The sequence below is a fragment of the Arachis stenosperma genome, chromosome 1 (genome assembly GCF_014773155.1).
Source record: "Arachis stenosperma cultivar V10309 chromosome 1, arast.V10309.gnm1.PFL2, whole genome shotgun sequence".
Classification (NCBI taxonomy): domain Eukaryota; kingdom Viridiplantae; phylum Streptophyta; class Magnoliopsida; order Fabales; family Fabaceae; genus Arachis; species Arachis stenosperma.
Window position 1 is genome coordinate 102,014,632 of NC_080377.1, and position 19,674 is coordinate 102,034,305.

The 19,674-nt window shown below is 35.9% G+C and overlaps 1 pseudogene; it reads right to left on the reverse strand.

Annotated features, from left to right (window-relative positions):
• Positions 1-8,817: 8,817 nt before the first annotated feature.
• Positions 8,818-15,623, reverse strand: LOC130982727 (glutamine-dependent NAD(+) synthetase-like; annotated as a pseudogene).
• Positions 15,624-19,674: the final 4,051 nt, after the last annotated feature.

Consider the following 19,674-nt stretch of genomic DNA (forward strand, 5'->3'; position numbering starts at 1 on the left):
ATTTATAAAAAAGTTGACGATCATATAATTTGAATCTAAATCAATGATGATAATATAATATAGTCGCATTCATAGATCATGCATGGTATCTAGTTCTGAAGGCATCCTTCTTAACATATCTTTAATTTTCCAATTTTGTCTAAATTATAATTTTTATATATTCAAACTAAATTCTTTCTGGTCCTTTCATCTCTATCCCATCATCATCTTAAAAATAAATGAGAGCACAGCAGTAAAGCATCTCAATATAGAAGCATAAATATTTTGTAAACTATACAATTATAACACAAATACAGAATTATAAATAAAGAAAACAAGTATTATGTAAAAAAATTGTACCTTAAGATCACATCCAAGGATCTTTTCATGCAGCATTTTTTCTAAATGTTTTCCATAACTGGATTTAAACGTGCCATTGTCACACTTCCAAGAAGTAGTTGCAAGCTCTACCAAACACTCAACTAATTTTGTACCTTTGTGTGGCGACCATTGACATTTAGTTTGCTTTGAATTAGGTCGAGCATTCTCTTCCATTTTCTATAGAAGCAGAAAATAACACAAGACAAATTTTCATCATCTTGAAGCAAGGAATCACACAAGTATGAAAAGAACAGCAATTATAAAATAAAATAAAACAAAGATGTACTAGGTGGTCTTATTTGTAGTATATAGATTACATTTAAAATGAAAATTATAATATTCTACAGTATCTTATAACGAGCATACAATAAATATGAAATGAATGAAGGGGAAAAGGAGGAGGAGGAGTTATGTTGATAATTAATGATGTAGAGTATTGGCATAGAATGAATGTACAAAAGGAGAAAAATGTGCACTCTATGAATGTGCAAAATGTAAATCAGAAAGAGGCCATTGTCAGTAATCACTCATGTGGACCTTTTCATCTCCTAAAATCAGGAAAATTAAACTATAATTGGGTCCACCAACAACAAAGACATATGTGCAATCAGGGAGAAACAAAGAAAGAGAGAGAAAATACATATGCCAGGGAATTATCAAAGTATAAGGTTGTCATATAGGACATCAATAACATAAAGAGCATAAAAAGGAGGGGAGAAAAATTGGAAAGTAAAAAATAAGTGTTTGGATTCATTCTGCATTGAACAAAGGGGAAGGTATGCAAATGAGTTCCATAGTTCTTAGAGATGAAAAAGAAATACAGTCTGCAAAAGCAGTTTGCTTGATCAATAGCATAGCATTCACCTTATGGCTGTGTGCTAACAGGTTAACAAGCATTTCATAGAGGGGAAGCATTAATTAGGCCAAACATGAAATCTCAATCAATAATTTCTATACAAGCATAAAGGCAACAGAAATTTTAGTAAACCTATATAACTTAGTCAATTATGGTAAACTTCAAAGTCAGAGAGGTTACTACCTACTATTATTAGAAAGTTGTTAATTAGTTATTCAATATTGTACTCTGAATATAGGAGTAATAAGTAATTTTGTATTTTCCTAAAGTTGCTGATTACACGAGTTTATGTTATCCATACTATGATTCTTAGGAAATACTAAAAAATCTTGAGTGAACAAATAAGTAGAACAGAATCAAAGCCACAAAATTTTGAACCCTTTAAAGAAGAGTAAAATATAAATTTACAAAAACTAAAATCTCAACGCGGTACTCACCAAGAAGGATAAAGGTATATAGAAGGATAAAGGTCTTTAAAGAAGTTCTCAACACTATCACTGATGCTGCAACCGGGGTAAGTAGGAGTGCTGCGAGCCAAAATGGTAAACTGATGAGGCTGAGGTTTGGATGAATAAAAAAAGAAGTTCTTCTTGAAGATATGTGTCTATATTCTTGGAAATTGAAAATAATGTTGACAAATGAGTAATAAATTCAACTGTTGCTTCTCAGATAAACTATATCAACTTGCATACAACAATCAATGAATAAGACATAACTATTATCATGTTATTATTTTTCTTTTTTCTTTTTTCTTTTTTTAATATTCTATATACCAGCAAAAGAAATAACAAATATTTATGCATTGCATATTCATCTTAAAATGTGTCTCTTGCTTCTTTGCATTTTGGAGGTCCAAAAATTGACTTAAAAAATCATCCTTGAAACATGTCATGTATGTCCCTATATTTCAAAAGTATATAAACTATCTGATAACTATGAGGACAGTGACGGTTTTAAGTTTTTGGTCTCTAACGTCTATATCTTGTTTGTGTCGGAACAGCAACCAAATGCTACCTAACCATGGGGATTTCTTCCATGAGCTACGAGATCATGAACTTACATAAAACACTAGCAAGCAAATGAATCTAGTGACAAGATATAGCAGAGAAGTGGACCGACAACCTGAAATAAAAATGATAATAGGACAATAAATCTCACATAGATTCCAATACCATATTGCAAAGTAAGAAAAGATAAGTGCAGAGTAGATAAACTTTTCTATAAATAAAGTTCAGTTCTCTAAGGCCACAGCTCAATTAAGGCAACAAAAGTATTGAGGTAGTATTCACCAATTAGAGCCATTGTTTAAATTTGATATGGTGAAAACGATAGTTTATTGATAACCATAGTCTGTAAAACCATAGTTAGTGTTTTAATTAATTTTTATGGAATAGCTGATTAGTGTTAAGCATAGTTAACAATAAAGAAAGACCAAAAGGAAACAGAAGACCCAAGTCCAAAGAGAAAGCACAGTATTCATTATTGGCTACTTGGACAAATAACAAATATTAACAAATAGTTATGCCAATTATAAAAGCTTCTAACAAAACTAAAGAATACCACAACCAATAACCTTTTACACCATGAAAACCAATTTTCAATATGAAACTAATGGCAATGCCATGGCTAATCAAATGTTCTTGAAACATCAAAGTAACAAAGAAGTTAGGCATCAGAATAAGACAAAGAAAGAAACATTAACAAATTCAAAAGATCAAAATTCAGCAATTATTATATAAGATTCAAAGAAAACGGCAACAAACAGAAAGTGATATTCAAGTTTTGTTCAAGAGCTGAAACTATACAGCAGAAGCAGTTAATAAACCAGGCAGAAAACAAATCATCAAATCATCAAAATCGGTGACAACAAGCTTAAACTCTTTATTTGAGGTAAATCATCAAACACGATGTTTGCATGCAACATAATCGCAGAGAGCATATAAGAAATCAAGCAAAATAGAAAATAAATAATCAAATTAGCAGTCTATTGAAGAAAATTAGTGTAATATGATGTAGAAAGCATAAAAAAAACTCAAACCTTAATGAGAGATTCGAAGAGAATTCAAAGAGAATTCGCAGAGAGAAGCAATGCGAACATGAACTCGAAGAAGAGAAGGAGACCAGTCTTCCGTTTAGGGTAACGGTGGTGCCGGTGCAGCTCCGGTGGCGGTGGCGTTGGTGAAGTCTCACTGATTTGGGGACAAAAAGCTCTGCTAGGGTTTCGCCGTTTCCTTCTTCTTCAGAGAGAAATGAAGAAGAAGCTAAAATCTGTATTAAATAACAAGGGTAATTTAGTCTTTTTGTTTCATTGTATACATTCCATTTCCATTGGAATGAAAGATAACCAGAGAAGAGATGGAAATTAAATTGGTGGTAATTCAATTCCTTAGAATAAAATATACCCAAGAATGATTTTTTAGATCTTGAACCAAACATGGAAATAAATCATTCCCATCTCAGAATTTCTGGGAATATACTTGCATTCCCTCCAAACACACACCCCCTAAGGTTGTTGGGTTGGGAGAAATGTTTTTACATTCATAGGAATATGAAAATATTTCCATTAGAAAATGAAAAGATATTATTCCCAGGAACAATCTTTACCCAACATTCCCCCCAAAGTACTCCCAGCTTCTACATGGGATTGTGAGATTTCATGGTAATATTTTGTTCATGCAAGTGATCTCACCTATTCACTTATTTGTTATTATTGTTGAATGTGCATTAATGAGATAAATGGTTACGTAGTTTACTTTGGTGGCCTAGACCTACACTTGTTTTGGTCTTACTCTTGTCATGATGTTCAAAAAAAATGTTGCTAATGCCCACGGCGTTGTAACAAATATCAACATATTATTTGTATTCAGGTATATGGTGATGGGTGTATTTTTGTATGGAAATTGCCTGCCCAACTGTCTTCTAAGATATTGAGAAGAATAATGGAAAGAACTGATCCATTGGGTACAAGGAATTTAGCTCAGCCTCTCTCTTTTGGTCATATATGTAGTGCAGTGGATTGTCAGAACTCCAAGGTCAATCTTGAGGGTATGCAGTCATTGTGGAACAACACTCAACGCAGGGATGGATTACTTTGCCCAAAGAGTTGTCATAAAGAGGCTTCATCTTTTAAATTTAGCATTTCTAGACTTCCAAGATGGGCACAATCAAAAGTGACCAGCCCCAACTCCTCTTCAAGAATCTTAACTATACTTCATTAGAGGTATCTATACTCTCACTTTGAACTATTTATTTTCCCTTTCCTAGAAACTCCATTTCATTATAGCTCCACTCCCTGGGTTGAATATTTCCATCCTTAAAGAATATAACTGTGTAAAATGATTGTTTAAGGCTGCAAAGTTGTCAGTTGACATTTCATTTTTAAAATTTTCCATAGAAAACCTATTCCTTAGAATCAAATTAAACCTTCAATGAAATTTGAAATTGGGCTAAGGTAGTATGTCAATGCCATGGATACATTGGAAAATTCTTTGTCCACTTTGAATCAGTCATGACCATGATTGAAGTTTCAGGTATTGGAGTTGAGCATTAAGAAAGTTCAATTTTGCTTCTTTTTTTTTAAAAAAAAATGAAAAATAATAGTTTGCCATTGCTTCGGATATTTCTTTTTCTCATAAAGTTGCACCAACCTAGGCATATATCAAATCCAAACCTACATTTGTGGATACCTTTTTGGGAGAGCTTTCATCCAAATGGTCATGAAAGCATTGTCTAAACCCTAAACAACACCAGTTCAAGCTTCTGCTGTAAGGGTGTGAATCTTTAGAGTTTCTACTGCACATATGCCTGGTGCTGGAACAGAAGGGAGGTGCGAATCTATATTGTTTATAAAACTAGCCTTAAGATCATTTTGTAATTGTGTCATGCACGCATGCCTACATGTAGGTGCTGGAACAAAAGGGACCTCTCTCTGCCCTTGATGGTTCTCTCTAAATTATAATTTGGACCAAGCAGTTATTTTTCTAATATTTTTTTTCTCCTCTTCAGTCAACTTGGTCAATCTTTAACTTTATATCACACTCACTTGAGCAAAACATGAATGGAGCACTCATCATTATTGGCTGGTAAAATCTATGGTGAATTAAAAGGGTTTTATTCTTACATTTTGATCTATTATTCACATGGTCATATTGTACACTCGAGTTTAATTGTTTCAATTACAAAAAAGCAATTACTATTACTATTTTTTATATTTACATATATCATTCAGTACCATTTAATATGAAATTTGGAGTGTCTTCCTTTACTTCTATGCCTAACATTCATCTTTAATTTGGCTAGCATGCACTCTATTAAATACACAATAAGTTAATATTGACATAGGATTTTTAATAAACTATTATTTTTATTATTGTTATTATTATTATTTTGTGATACTAAGAGTTCTCTTATATATAGTTTTGACTTTTTTAACAAAAGAAAATTTACATTGAGAGAGGAAGACCATTATCCTCAATGTAAGGATTGAAAGCAAATTATAGAAATGTATGAAGAGAGAGTTGACCAGGTAAACCAACTTTGTTGACTAACACAAAGCTACTGTTACAAAACTAAATTCTCTTTCTTTTCTCCCTCTTTTCATTTTCTCTATGTTAAATATCTTCCTTTACTCTATTGAACTAATTAAGGTTAAAAGTAAAAACAAAATTATTAATGCTTTATCAAACTTTTCAAATGATAAATAATGCTAGATAGGAAAATATAATAAATGTGGACTCAGAATTTTTTCCATTTCATTTTTCACTTAACAAGATTAAATGGTGTTTTAAATCCTTTTTTAGAAAATAGAAATAAAGAAGAAATAAAATAAGATGCGACTTCTATCATATAATTTATTGCATGATTATTGTTATTTTTATAAAAAATATATTATGTATTATCTTGTCTTCATCTCATTATTTGTAACACGTCAAGTGAAAAAAGAAATAAAATTATTAAGAGAATCAATTTTGTCAAATAGAACATATTTGACAATGATGACAAACATTTAATTGAGATATAATTGATTGAATACATTAATTATATATTTTAAGTGTTGTAGAAAAATCTTGATAGGTTTTGATGAGAAAGAGAGAATAAGAATGGATGCTCGAAGAAAATAGAAATATCAGTGGCAAAAGATAATGTTATATGGTTAAAAAGGTAGGAGACAAAAGATAATGTTATATAATTACAAAAGAGTACTATGAAGAGGCACAAAGATGATCAATTTTCAGGCACTACCTCAAAAGATTCATAATGAATGGCCGTGCATAACGTATGCAAGGGAATTGGGTGCAAACAAAATAATGCTAACGTTTGACACATTAGCTAATGTGGAGGAAGCATACACATTCAAAATGAACGATCTATTAAAATTGTTCTATATGGTATGGAGATGGGATGAGACTGAGAGGAGTGAGACTAGAAGAATATGGTTGGAATGCTATGGAGTACCTTTGTATGCTTGGTCAACGGAGACTTTTACAAGATTACGAGATCAATGGGGTGAGGTGGTAAAGTGTGATACTTTAACGGAAACGTGTAGTTTGTTTAGTATTGGTCACGTCCTGATAGATACATATATATTCGATATGATTAACGAGTGAATTCCTGTCACCATTGGTGCGAGCGGATTTGATGTTTTAGTGAAAGAGGTAGGTGGAGAGGTGTATCGGGAAGAATATTTTCTGAAGACGAAGGTTGACCAAGGAGATAAGCACATAGTAATCAGGGAAAATATGCAGCATGTTGATATAAGGGATGTAGTCAGTGGCAGCGTTGAGCCGATGGTGGTTAAATGGGATCCGGCAATGGGACTTATCGTGGAGAAACAATTGGATGATGAATAGGACAAAGAAAAAGTTGTGATTTTTTCCTCCAAATTGAATGAATGGAATATTCAGTATTCAAATTATCATTATGAGAGCGGTGATTATGTGCTAACAAAGGAGAAAGAGATCTTGGTGGGGCCAGCTGCAACTGTCCAGGAGGTTGATTCAGATTGCACACTACAGTGCAATTAAGAGGGGTTTCAAAATGAGGATACAAATATTTATGGAAGGGAGCTTATTGGGCTTATTGCAAACAGGCCCAATGTCTTAAAACTTAAAGATAGCAAATATAAGAAGAATAAGGCCCATTTGAAGGAAGGTGGCCTTGGGCTCCCAAACCGGTTAGGTCTGACCTGGTTGAGAACCTAACCCGGTTAAATGAAGAAGCAGTGAACGCAGCGTGTCTCTAAGCTGGTTCACGATGGCTGCGGAGGAGAGAAGATGAGGTGATTCGGGGAGAGAGTGCAGCCGCACAAAGTCGATGTTCTGCAGCGCAAGGAGCCGGGGGGTATGGCAAACGGCGAGCTGACTACCGGCATTAATGCAGTGGATCTGCGCCCTGCAGCCGAGAGGTCTGGACATAGCTATGAGGAGCATGAAAATGAACGATGGAGAAGAAATCTGAAATGGAATGAGACAAAAGGAAGAGGACCGATTGAACAACACCAGGAAGGACGGGAACCCAGTGACGCAGGGAGTAGGACATTCACGGCGAGGTTGGAAGAAGCATACAGTGATGGGCCAGGAACGGAAAATGAAGACCAAGTAATAGAAGAGACTGACACAGGGGTGGATATGAAGGAAGGTTCAGTGATGAGGAGGACGTTATGGCGATTCTCCAAGAGAAGAAAGAAACAATAGCTATGAAACGGAGACAGTCGAAGCAAAAAGAGAAAATCAAAAGAAGTCGCTCAAAAATTCGTAAGCAGGTGTGAAATAAAATTTATAAATGATTTTAAGCTATTGGAATGTTAGGGGATTGGGAGGAGTTGTAAAATTGAATATGATAAAAAAACTTCAAAAATAAGTATAGATTAGATATGTTGGGTTTGATAGAAATAAAAAAAGAGGTGGTGAATAAATTTGATGTAGCAAGTATTTGGGATAATGATAGAGCTAGTTGGGAGTGCGTTAATTCAATTAGAGCATCGGGAGGTTTATTATCAATATGGGGTGAATCTGTTTTTAAATTGATAAATTGCTATAAAGGAGATAGGTGGTTATGTGTAGAAGGAGTGATGACTACAGATAATTTTCACTGCGCGATTTGTCTGGTATATGGACTAGATGTGAGAGATGAAAAACTTTTACTATGGAGGAATTAAGTTATATTACAGGGCTGTGTCAAATTCCTTTTTGTTACATGGGGATTTCAATGAAATTGTGCATATAAAGGAAAGAAAAGGGGCGACTAGCTTGTCAACATCTGCTGAAGACTTCAGAGCATGGATAAATGATATGGAGTTAGTGGACTTGACGCTTAATGATCGCAAGTAAACATGGTTTAGAGGTCAGTCTTGTAGTCTTATTGATAATAGCCTGGTTAGCTTGGAATGGTTAAATGCGTAGCCAGATACTCGACTTAGAGGAAGGCCGAGAGGTTTATCAGATCATTGCCCCTTGATACTGGAAGATAGAAGAATAGTTTAGGGTCCAAGACCATTCAGCAGCCTAGACTCATGGTTCACAGATGAAGGCTTCCTAAGGATGGTGAAGGAAGAATAGAGGGGTTTGGGAGATGTAAAATTTCTGGATTAGCTGAAGGCATTGTCAAAACCGCTGTATAGATGGCACAAACAGCACTTTGGGAATATACCTGATAAGATAAAAAAGTTTGAGGATGAGATCAAGAAAGTGGATGATATGGTTCGCAACGGGGTATATGATTGCACAGTAGAAGCAAGAAGAAAGGCGCTAGTAAGATGTTGTGAGATATAGTATATGAGACAAGATATATACCGAAAACAAATGTCCAGATCTTGACATGTTAAGGAGATGGATAGGAACACAAGATATTTCCACAATATCACATCAGCAAGAAGAAGGAATAACCAGATTGAGTCTTTAGTGATTAATAGGAGATTGGTAAAGAGTCATGCAAGAATTAAGGTCGCCGCAAGAGATTTCTATAGAAAACTATACCAATAGAAAGCTTCGCCAAATATTAGCTTTCAAGATGGTCTAGTCAATCGGTTGGAGATGGAGGAAGCTCAAGCGTTAGAGGTGATACCATCGGAGGAGGAAGTGGAGGACGCAGTATGGGATTGCGTATCATCTAAGGTGCCGGGTAGTGATGGATATAACATAAACTTTATAAAAAAGTACTTGGAGGAGATTGGAGCGAAATTTACTAAAGCTGTGATGACCTTCTTTGAGACGGCAAGGCTACCAGTAGATTTTTAATGTTACTTGGGTAGCATTGGCACCGAAATTTGTGGGCGCAAAAGAGATAAATGATCTTAGACCAAGCAGTATGGTTGGATGCATCTACATAGTGATATCAAAAGTGTTGACAAGAAGGATGAGGAGCGTAATGCCAGGCTTAGTTAGGAAATCACGGAGTGCTTTTGTCAAGGGAAAGAGGATACATGATGGAGCGTTAATAGCATCTGAAATTGTACAATGGCTAAAACTGAAGAGGAGGGCATCATCAATCATCAAATTGGACTTCCAGAAAGCCTATGACAGAGTTAAGTGGAACTCTGTTGATATTGTGCTAGAAAAGATGGGGTTCAGTAGAAGATGGAGGGCATGAAACTCCATGTTATTGTAATGATATATTCCACCATTACCACCTCCACTTAACAAAAATCTCATATGGCAACAAAACACATACCAAATATGGTTTGCAATTCAAATAACACAACTGAAGGGTTCTTCAAGAGATTCATGATCAGTGCTGGAAGATATAAGACAACAAAATATTACCTGAGTGTAGTTAGAATAGGCTTCAGTTTAGCAGTAGGCGGAGCTGCTTCAATTTTTGCCAGAGATGAGTAACCAAGATGAACGGCTACCCATCGCAGGAATGTCCTAAGGTCCTGTTTACTTATGCTACCAATAGGATTTATATCTGCTGCACTACAATCATACTGTAAAAGAGATAAACTTTGGTAACTGATGTGTAATGGACCACAAAAATGAGAAATAATAGCAAGCAATTCAGAAAGTAATAATCGAAATCTGTATAGACCTTTGTCAAGTAACCATGTAATCCTTCATCCACATTTGAGCTCTCCAACACAAGATAAAACCCTGGTTTGTTGTTCACCCAAGGCAATAGTGATGCTAACATGAAAGCGAGCACCATCCTGATTCTAGTTGTATATTCTGCAAGCTTCGATTCTCAACATTAAATCCACCATCTACCAGTAAAGACATACAAAGAAATGATTTGACCTATAACAACATGAAAACATAAATAATTAAACACTTCAAATTTTCAAGCTTTTAGTCAAGATAAAAATGGTTAAACTTCCCGCAACAAAACTAAGTTTTTGCTAGTTTGACCTGTCAATAACAAGGTCCTACTATCAATATGGAGATCTACATATGACTATTTATATTTTTGTAACACTTATTTATTTCATTGTCAACATACTCTTGGCCATAATTCCAAGCGTATGAAAACACAGAGTTCTGATACTTGCTAGCTATGATTAAAATAATTCACTAGTCCATGCTTCATTTACCTTATAGCGTGGTCTCTTTCCTATAGGTGTTTAGAACAATGACAAAAACGCAGATACAACTCCATCAATGAAAAGATCAAGGTGCCGTGAACCAATTTCATCAGCCAACACCTTGGCTTGTGAACTTGTCATGTCCGAACTGCAAGGAATTTTTTTTAACATTACGATAACATGTGCGGGAAGCAGAAGTAGACTGATCTTTATAAACATTGATTAGGATCTATGGAAATAGCAGATATAAACTCAATTGCACAGACAAAGATTGAAAAACTGAAGGACATTAAATTTATTACTTACCTATTTTCAGATCCCATAAAAATAATATAGAATATTTTCTTGGAAAATTCTCTGCTATCAGTAGGATATTGTCCATCTTTGTAGTTACCTATTCTTATTGCATCAGCTTTAACTTGTTCATCTTCATTTTCAATTTCTGCAGGCAGAAGTGAATCACTATTAAATGCCATATAAACTACAAGGTTTTGTTTATTCCACCTCTTGCACGTTCGAAAAATGTAAAAGAAAAAAGAGATAGACATCCTAATTTTATTACTAGAAATGATTTCAGATTGGTTTTATTGAAAGATTTCAAAACACACAGAACTAAGAAAAAGTACTATATCGATGAAAGTCCAATTCTATAATCAATTCAATAATCATCTAATTATGTATCACCTATTAACCACCCTTCCATGAGATCCTTTTATTGGTGGTACTTAATAGAGGTTTGATTAATGGTGAGTTGAATAGTATGCTTGTTCCTAAGGCTAAACCACAAAAAATGCACCCAAATTATTTTAGCGCTAACAAAAATGTTTTTGAATTTTGTTATCAACAAAAATGCCCTCAAAATATTTAAAAATATGCCAAAATGCCCAATCATGATCAAAGGCCTGTTCCGTTAATAGGAAAAATGTGACGTGCCTAATGGAGCATTCAACATGGCAAGTGAGACCCTGACATTCTCCGTTTGTCACATCGTTCTTTTCCATTAATGTAGAACATTTCAGTTCAAAGATGTGCATTTTTTTGTAACATTTTTAAATAATTTGAGGATATTTTTGTCAATAATAAATTTTGAAGACATTTTTGTCGGTGATAAAATACTTTGGGTGCATTTTTGGTGGTTTACTCTTGTTCCTAAATAAGCAGTATTTGTTTGTATGCACTATTAACATAGCTTCTACATATTGCCACAAGTTGGGCAGGTGATAGAACTTTGAAGGTATATCAGAATCTAACAGCACTTGACATTAATCTAAATGTACCTTTAACAGCCAGCTGACATATGCACCCAACGATTGCAGCAACTGATGAACTGTCTGCTCCACCAAAAAGGGGAAGCAGAAAATCAGATGCTCCACTTCTTTTTAAATAGTCCCATAACCAGCAATCAAGTCCAAATGCTATTTCCTCCTTAGGAGAGTGATACTTGATGTATAAAGCATATATCATATTCAATTAGCAACTTGGCAGCCTGAGCAATTGAAGGAATAATATTGTGACATTATCTAAAAGTTGCAACTCAAAATGGTAATAACGTGCATTACCTTTAGTGGAGTGGAAAGACAATGTTTAAAATTAAAACGTACACAAAGACTATATGGTACTTCCACTGAATGAACCTTAGTTTTATAGCTTGCTTGCTTTTGAAAGCTATTTACAGATCCTCTTAGGCTTGCCACCTACCAATACAAAAAATGGAGTTATGGAACCAAATCTAATATCAACAGTTGAGGATTAAAATGGCATTGCATGAATTATAGGTGGGAGGTCATGCAACAAATACCATGTCTAGATCCATTTGTGCAACCACAACCTCAACATCCTTTAAAGAAAATTGTGACCCTTGTGCAATGAGATCACCATTGACCACAACACAAGCACAACCATTTATTACGAGTAAATTTTAAGAAATGAACAAAAAGGCCACATAAGTAAAATCTTCTAAAGCTAGAAAAGAAGCTAAAATAACAGTTAACGTGTCCATATATCAACTTGCATATATTTGAAGATATTCATTCTCCAGAATATGCATTAGACACTAACTTCAAAACATTATATCATTGTATTAAGAGAAACATATTCTACCATAGTAAAAACGGTCACCATTACATCCTTGGTGATTGCTATACATGTATACTCCATCACGAGTGTAAGTGGCATCTATAAAAGCACGAAGATGAATATCAAGCTTTCTAAGTTGGTGGTGACTTTCACTGGCATTCATAAATACTTCAACCCCATTCAATGCAAGCTCGGAATGTGGGGGAGTTGGAGTAAACAGCTCTTCACAAACTTCATCCAAAATAGCTCTACAATTTTAAAATAAACATCATATCAGAAGTTAGAATGAGAATAAATAAATTATACATACACAAACACACAGCAGTTGGAACATACTAGTTCTAAACATGCATTTACACATTATCTAGAATTTGTAAGTAAACACACTAAATAACCCTTAAAAAAAACTAAACTAATAAACACTTTAAAAATATAGCTTGTGGTTATGCAACATACGTGTCCTTAAACTTCAGAAATCCATAACCAAATGGAATTGATGTCTGACCTAACGCCTCAGCTATCTCGCCAGGAAGTTGAAAATGGATAAGATAATCTCTCGGCTTCCACACCGTGAACTGTCGAAGTTATCTATAATTGCCATCGTTCGCAAGCCACATCTTTGGGCGTATCATGAAAATCTTGCGATTCAAACAAAGAACCTGACAATTGTAGTGCTCAGAGTCCTTGATAATAGGCATTCTAATGCTACACACAATTTCATCTATCAAATTACATACTAAGATATTGTTCAAACATTCCCATCTGAAAACTAAAACCACAGCATACTTCACAACGTAATCAAATCAATTTTCATCATTTTCTAATTGAAAAGAAAGAAAAATAGAAAAAAAAAATACACGAGTGAAGTTATTACGTGTGTGACGATGTCGAGTTTCAAGAAGTGGTCTTCATAGCCATAGCCAGTAAGCTCGAGCTCAGGGCTGAGTCTAATGACGGCTGATGAGCGGATATTTTATATCCTTTTTGGCACTGTTTTTACATAGTTTTTAGTATGTTTTAATTACTTTTTATTACATTTTTATTAGTTTTTATTCAAAAATCATATTTCTGGGCTTTACTATGAGTTTGTGTGTTTTTCTATGATTTCAGGTATTTTCTGGTTGAAATTGAGGGACTTGAGTAAAAATCTGATTCAGAGGCTAAGAAAGGACTGCAGATGCTGTTGGATTCTGACACTGCTGCACTCAAAATGGATTTTTTGGAGCTACAGAAGCTCAATTGGCGCGCTCTTAATTGCGTTAGAAAGTAGAAATCCTGGGCTTTCCAGCAATATATAATAGTCTATACTTTGCTCGAGATTTGATGGTCCAAACTGACGTTCAAACGCCCACCTAAAAATTCTAGCGTAAAACGCCAGAACTGGCACTAAAACCGGCGTTTAACGCCCAAACTGGTACCCAAGCTGGCGTTTAACTCCAAGAATGGCCTATGCACATGTAAAGCTCAATGCTCAGCCCAATCACACACCAAGTGGGCCCCGAAAGTGGATTTCTACAACATCTGCACTTAGTTACCTTAATTTCTGTAACCCTAGTAACTAGTTTAGTATAAATAGCACTTCTTAATATTGTAATCGCAGCGAGGAGGCTGGCCACACGGCCATGCCTAGAGTTTTTAGCTCTTTGAGACTGATCATCATCAAGAGGCTATTGTACACATTTGGAGGCTGGCCTCACGGCCATGCCTAGATCTTTCACTTATGTATTTTCTACGGTGGAGTTTCTATACCTCATAGATTAAGGTGAGGAGCTCTGCTGTTCTTCATGAATTAATGCAAAGTACTATGGTTTTTCTTTCAATTCATGCCTACTTCTTCTCCAAGATATACTCTTGTACTTAATTCAGTTAAGTCAGACTGAAGGGGTGACCCGTGACAATCACCCACTATCTTCAGTACTCGCTTAGCCAAGATCCGCGTGCCTGACAACCACAAGCAGTCTACATGATGTTCAACGTAGTCATTGGACGATAGCCGGAGTATATTCTCTTGGGTATCTAATACACGGACCGAGTCCGTGAGATTAGTATCTTCGTGGTATAGGCTAGAATAATGGCAGCATTCCTGGGATCCGGAAAGTCTAAACCTTGTATGTGGTATTCCGAGTAGGATCCGGGAAGGGATGACTGTAAAGAGCTTCAAAACTGCGAATGTTGGGCGCAAGTGACAATGTGCAAAAGAATCAATGGATCCTATTCTGACGCTAGTGGGAACCGACAGATGATTAGCCCTGCGGTAGCTGTGCCTGGTATTTTTCATCCAAGACGAGAAATCCGACAATTGATTAGCCGTGTAGAAACCGTAGTTGGACCATTTTCACTGAGAGGATCATACAGCTTGCCATGGAAGGAAGCACGCATGGTTGGAAGAAGGCAATAGGAAAGCAGAGGTTCGGAAGCAACAAAGCATCTCCAAACGCTTATCTGAAATTCCCTCCAATGAGTTTACATAAGTAACTTTATCTTATTTTATGTTTTATTTATCTTTTAATTATCAAAACCTCATAACCATTTGAATCCGCCTGACTAAGATTTAGAAGGTGACCATAGCTTGCTTCAAGCCGACAATCTCAGTGGGATTGACCCTTACTCACATAAGGTATTACTTGGACGACCCAGTGCACTTGCTGGTTAGTCGCGTAGAGTTGTGAGAAAAGTGTGGATCGCAATTCCGCGTACCAAGTTTTTGGCGCCAGATTATTTAGTGACAGCTTTGAAGTCCTTGATTCGCTGAGTGTTTGAATCGAAGTCCATGGCTCATTGATTGAGATTACAAATGGCAACCTTCAACAGCCTCATCCTCACGAACTTGAAACGGAAATAAAAAAAAATGTTTATTTGTAATAGAATGTAGCAAGTTGTTGTTATCGAATGTGTGAATTTTGTTTATTCTATTCTTTTTAGATAGAGTGTACATGTTAATATTTAATTTGGTCAACTAAACTTACATATAAATCAGTCACCACTCAGCAAAACTTAAAAAAAACTTACATATAAATCTTAATTTAGTCTCTTAAATTTTATTTGCATTAATTTAGTCTTTAAATTTTATAAATATGACTCAGTATTTATTTGAGTATCATTAAATTAATAAAAAAGTTTAATGAAAAAAGATTTTTTTTATTTTTTAATATTGACAAATTTCTAATAACAAAATAGAAGAACTAAAATATTAAAAAAAATATTTTTTTAAAAGTTACAATTTACATCTTTTTAAAAAGATCTTTTTTTTCTAAAAAAAATATTTTTACATAATAAATATACAAAAAAATATTTTTATATTATTATACCCAAATATAATTGATAGATAAAAATATTTTTGATATGAGATATTTAAACATAAAACTTTTTATTTTTTTAAAAAAGCTATTAAAAAAATAACTAAAAAAAATATTTTCGTAGAAACCAAGGTTCTAAATGCTCCAGACACCTAATCCTAATAGAAATTGAGTAGGGCATCAAGTGGATAGTGGATAGTGGAAAAGTGAAGAAGGAGGAAAAATCCATTTTTTAAGGTGGAGAGCAGTGGGGAATGAATCCCTAATAAAGATAGATTCATCGTCTAACCTTCTTTTAAAGCTCACTTCAAACTCTATACCTATTGTGTGATAGGGCCAAGAGTCCTCCGCCTTCAGCAGCTCATCAGACTTTATGGAACTAGCTAATGCTTCTGGTTATACACTGGCTCTTATGCCATCAGCTAAAGGACTTGTTCTGGAGCCCAACATCCCATGTCGGAATGGACACTGGTCTGACCCGCACCTTCCAATTGACTTTAGACGTGATGTTTTAGACACATAAACGGGTCTTACGTGGTGGATCGCAGAGTACTTTTTACTTTAGCCATGACCTTTTTCTCTTTCATGCCGTTAAACGGAAGAATGGAGCAGCGTCTCGCAGAAATGAATTGACCAGATCGATGGAATTGCATGCACGATGCTGACTCCTTGTCCACTACTTCTGATGGACGAAAGCGCTTATTTTATCCTTAAGGATAGGGAAGTCTACCTCAATCTAGGGGGGAGATATCGGAGTAAAGTGCCCTGCCTCTGGATTCCTTGATTGATCTTGTCTTATGAATAGATAGGAAGAGAATCTAATCAATAACCCATCATTTCTACCCGAAAATGGGACTACATATCAGATATTTTCAGGTGGGGCTGAGCGAGGATCAGATTCTGAGACTCGAAACAACTCAGCACTTGTAAGAGTTCTATCAACCAATAGCCTCATAGAGAAAGGAGTCCCCATTTGGATTATCTACAGTGGCAGCGTCCACTCTAAGAGATTGAAGCTTGGCCGATGGCAGTAGGAAAACTGTTGCAGATCAACGATTTTGGTGAGAAGGAAGCGTTATTCTCATTCATGAATGGACTCAAGCCTTGGGCCAAACTCGAACTTCATTGACATGGAGTCAAAACCATCACTGAAGCAATGAGGGAGGCTAATCCTTAGGGGATTGGAGGAAGTTTGGCAACCCATAATCTTTTTCAAAGAAGCTAAACCCTTTTTTATCCTGTCTCTGGGAAGGAATACCAGAAGCAAATGATTCTGCTGCATTGTGTAAGCAAGCAGACAGGCAGGAAGGTGGAAGAAGGAAGGGAGAATACTATCTTTTATGAGTTCAACGATGTGATCCCATTCCGACTTGCCTAAGAAGCTACCACCTTTGTTGAAAGAGGGGGGAGGGGTTGATCATAAAATGGAGTTGGAGCCTCTAGCTAAGCCACTAGCGAAGTCACCCATTGGAGTGAGCCGAGAGAGAAGCTCTTCCTTTGTTCAAGTTCTTAGTAGCAAGAAAAAAGATTATTGTGTGAAATTCATAACAAATTATAAGGCATTAACTATTCTCTCTTCTCTCTGAAGGCTTTTCCTATTCATATTCCAATCCGTTATCTTTCTTATATCTCCCTCTTTGGTTCTTGAGGTTCTCAAGTTTTAATCCCGATGTAATGGATTGGATTTCACCCTCGCGATAATAGCTATATGGGTAAATTGATTGACGATCTATCCAGGGTCTCCGGGCACTATGGTAGGACATGGATCAATCATGACGAAAATGGACTTCTCCTTAATGGTTTAGAAGAGTCCCCTTCTTCTGTGAGCCAGTTCCCTTGGCTTTTTCCCTTCTCGACAAAAGCCAAAGCGACGTGCCTACCGAATTCCATGACTTTGCCAGCCAAGCATTATGTTCCAACACCGAACCCCATGCTCTTCCAGCTCCCGGCGCAGCCTCAGACCTATATAAAGGGATTTCGAACTAAGCTAACGAAAGCTAATCTAAACATGCGGAGGGCTAGCTCTTCTGCCTTCAAAGTAAACCGGCCCATATTGAGAAAGGACAAGAAGGCTGCAATTGGAATGTGCAGGCAGAATACTGGGCTGCTGATGCCATTTCACTGAATGGGAGTGAGGACCCCATTCAGCATGCATGTGACCGTGTACTGTCACACTTGACCAAGCAGTTAGCTTGGAGGCTTTCATAGACCCTCTAGTTTATTGCCAAACATGGTACACTCCTAAAGTAGACTTGTCTACTTACTTTCTTTTAGGTTGTGTGTCATGTTTCAGGTATATGACGAATCTCTTACTCAGAATCTCCCTCACCTTTTTTACAAAAAGCCCACTTATTATTACCCAACTCATTAGAAGCTGCTCATCTGGTCCTTATTTTCCCCTACCTTCTGTAGGCATGTTCGAGGAGTAGCATGATTGATAAAGTATCAACCCAGGGCCCTTAGTCGACAAATCGGAATGAATTCTCACCATTCTTTGATTCCTATACCTACTTAGGTTAGGGGGCTAGATTATCAAAACTCTCCTTGTAGGGTTCAAATCACTTCCGAATGTCTTCTGAATCCTCCAAATGAATTTTGTTATCCTTGAATATGTCAGTTAGCTCTTTGAATATGTTTTCTTCCAGAATTAAGTAGGGTCTATTATTTTTTCCATCATTTTTAGAAAAGTCGACAAATTGGGTGGATAGGCAAAAGATATTCTTTCTTTTCTATCATTTTAACATGTATCAAAAAAGAATTGTGACATATCATTTCGTACGACATTTTCAAATCGAGCATTTTTTTATATATCTTAACGGCTGCTTCCATCATCTAAAATAAAAAAATGCCACACATGGAGACATCTTAAATAGGTAAATTGGTTTGGGAAGCCTGTTTTTGTGATCATTGAAAAACATCCATCGTTTAGGTTTCTGAGTAGCTAAAGTTAAGATAAAATACTTCATTCTGGAGTGACGGAAGGATCGTATCATTCGAGCTATTTTTTTTCATGCTTTTCCTGAAGGTCTGGAGAAAGCTGAAATCAATAGGATTTACCTAATCCTCCCTTCCCAAAAGGAAGAGCGTGAAATTATTTTTCCTTTCTGCAGAGCTGGTCAGAATGTGGAGATTGGATCTAGCCATAAGAAAAATACTTGGTTGTAAATCTGCCTTGTTGGCACTTGCTTCCACTTAGTCAATTACCTTCACAAGGGCTTAAGACGAAAAAGACAGGAGAACAGGGAGGACCTCGAAGAGTATCCATTTCCTTTAACAGATCTTGGTTTGGGTACTCTTTCTTCTTCCACTACTCTTACCTCGTTCATCATTGTGATGCTCCTTATCCTTAGACTTTCTCTTTGTTCTTTCAAGAAGATTGTGGGTTGTCAAACTTCCTCCAATCCCCTAAGGATTGGCCTCCCTCATTTCTTCAGTGATGGTCTTGACTCTACGTCTATGAAGTTTGAGTCTGGCCCAAGGCTTAAGTCCATTCATGAATGAGAATAACCCTTCCTTCTCACCAAAATTGTTGACCTGCAAGGGGGGTTATGTAACGATCCAATTTTCAATAT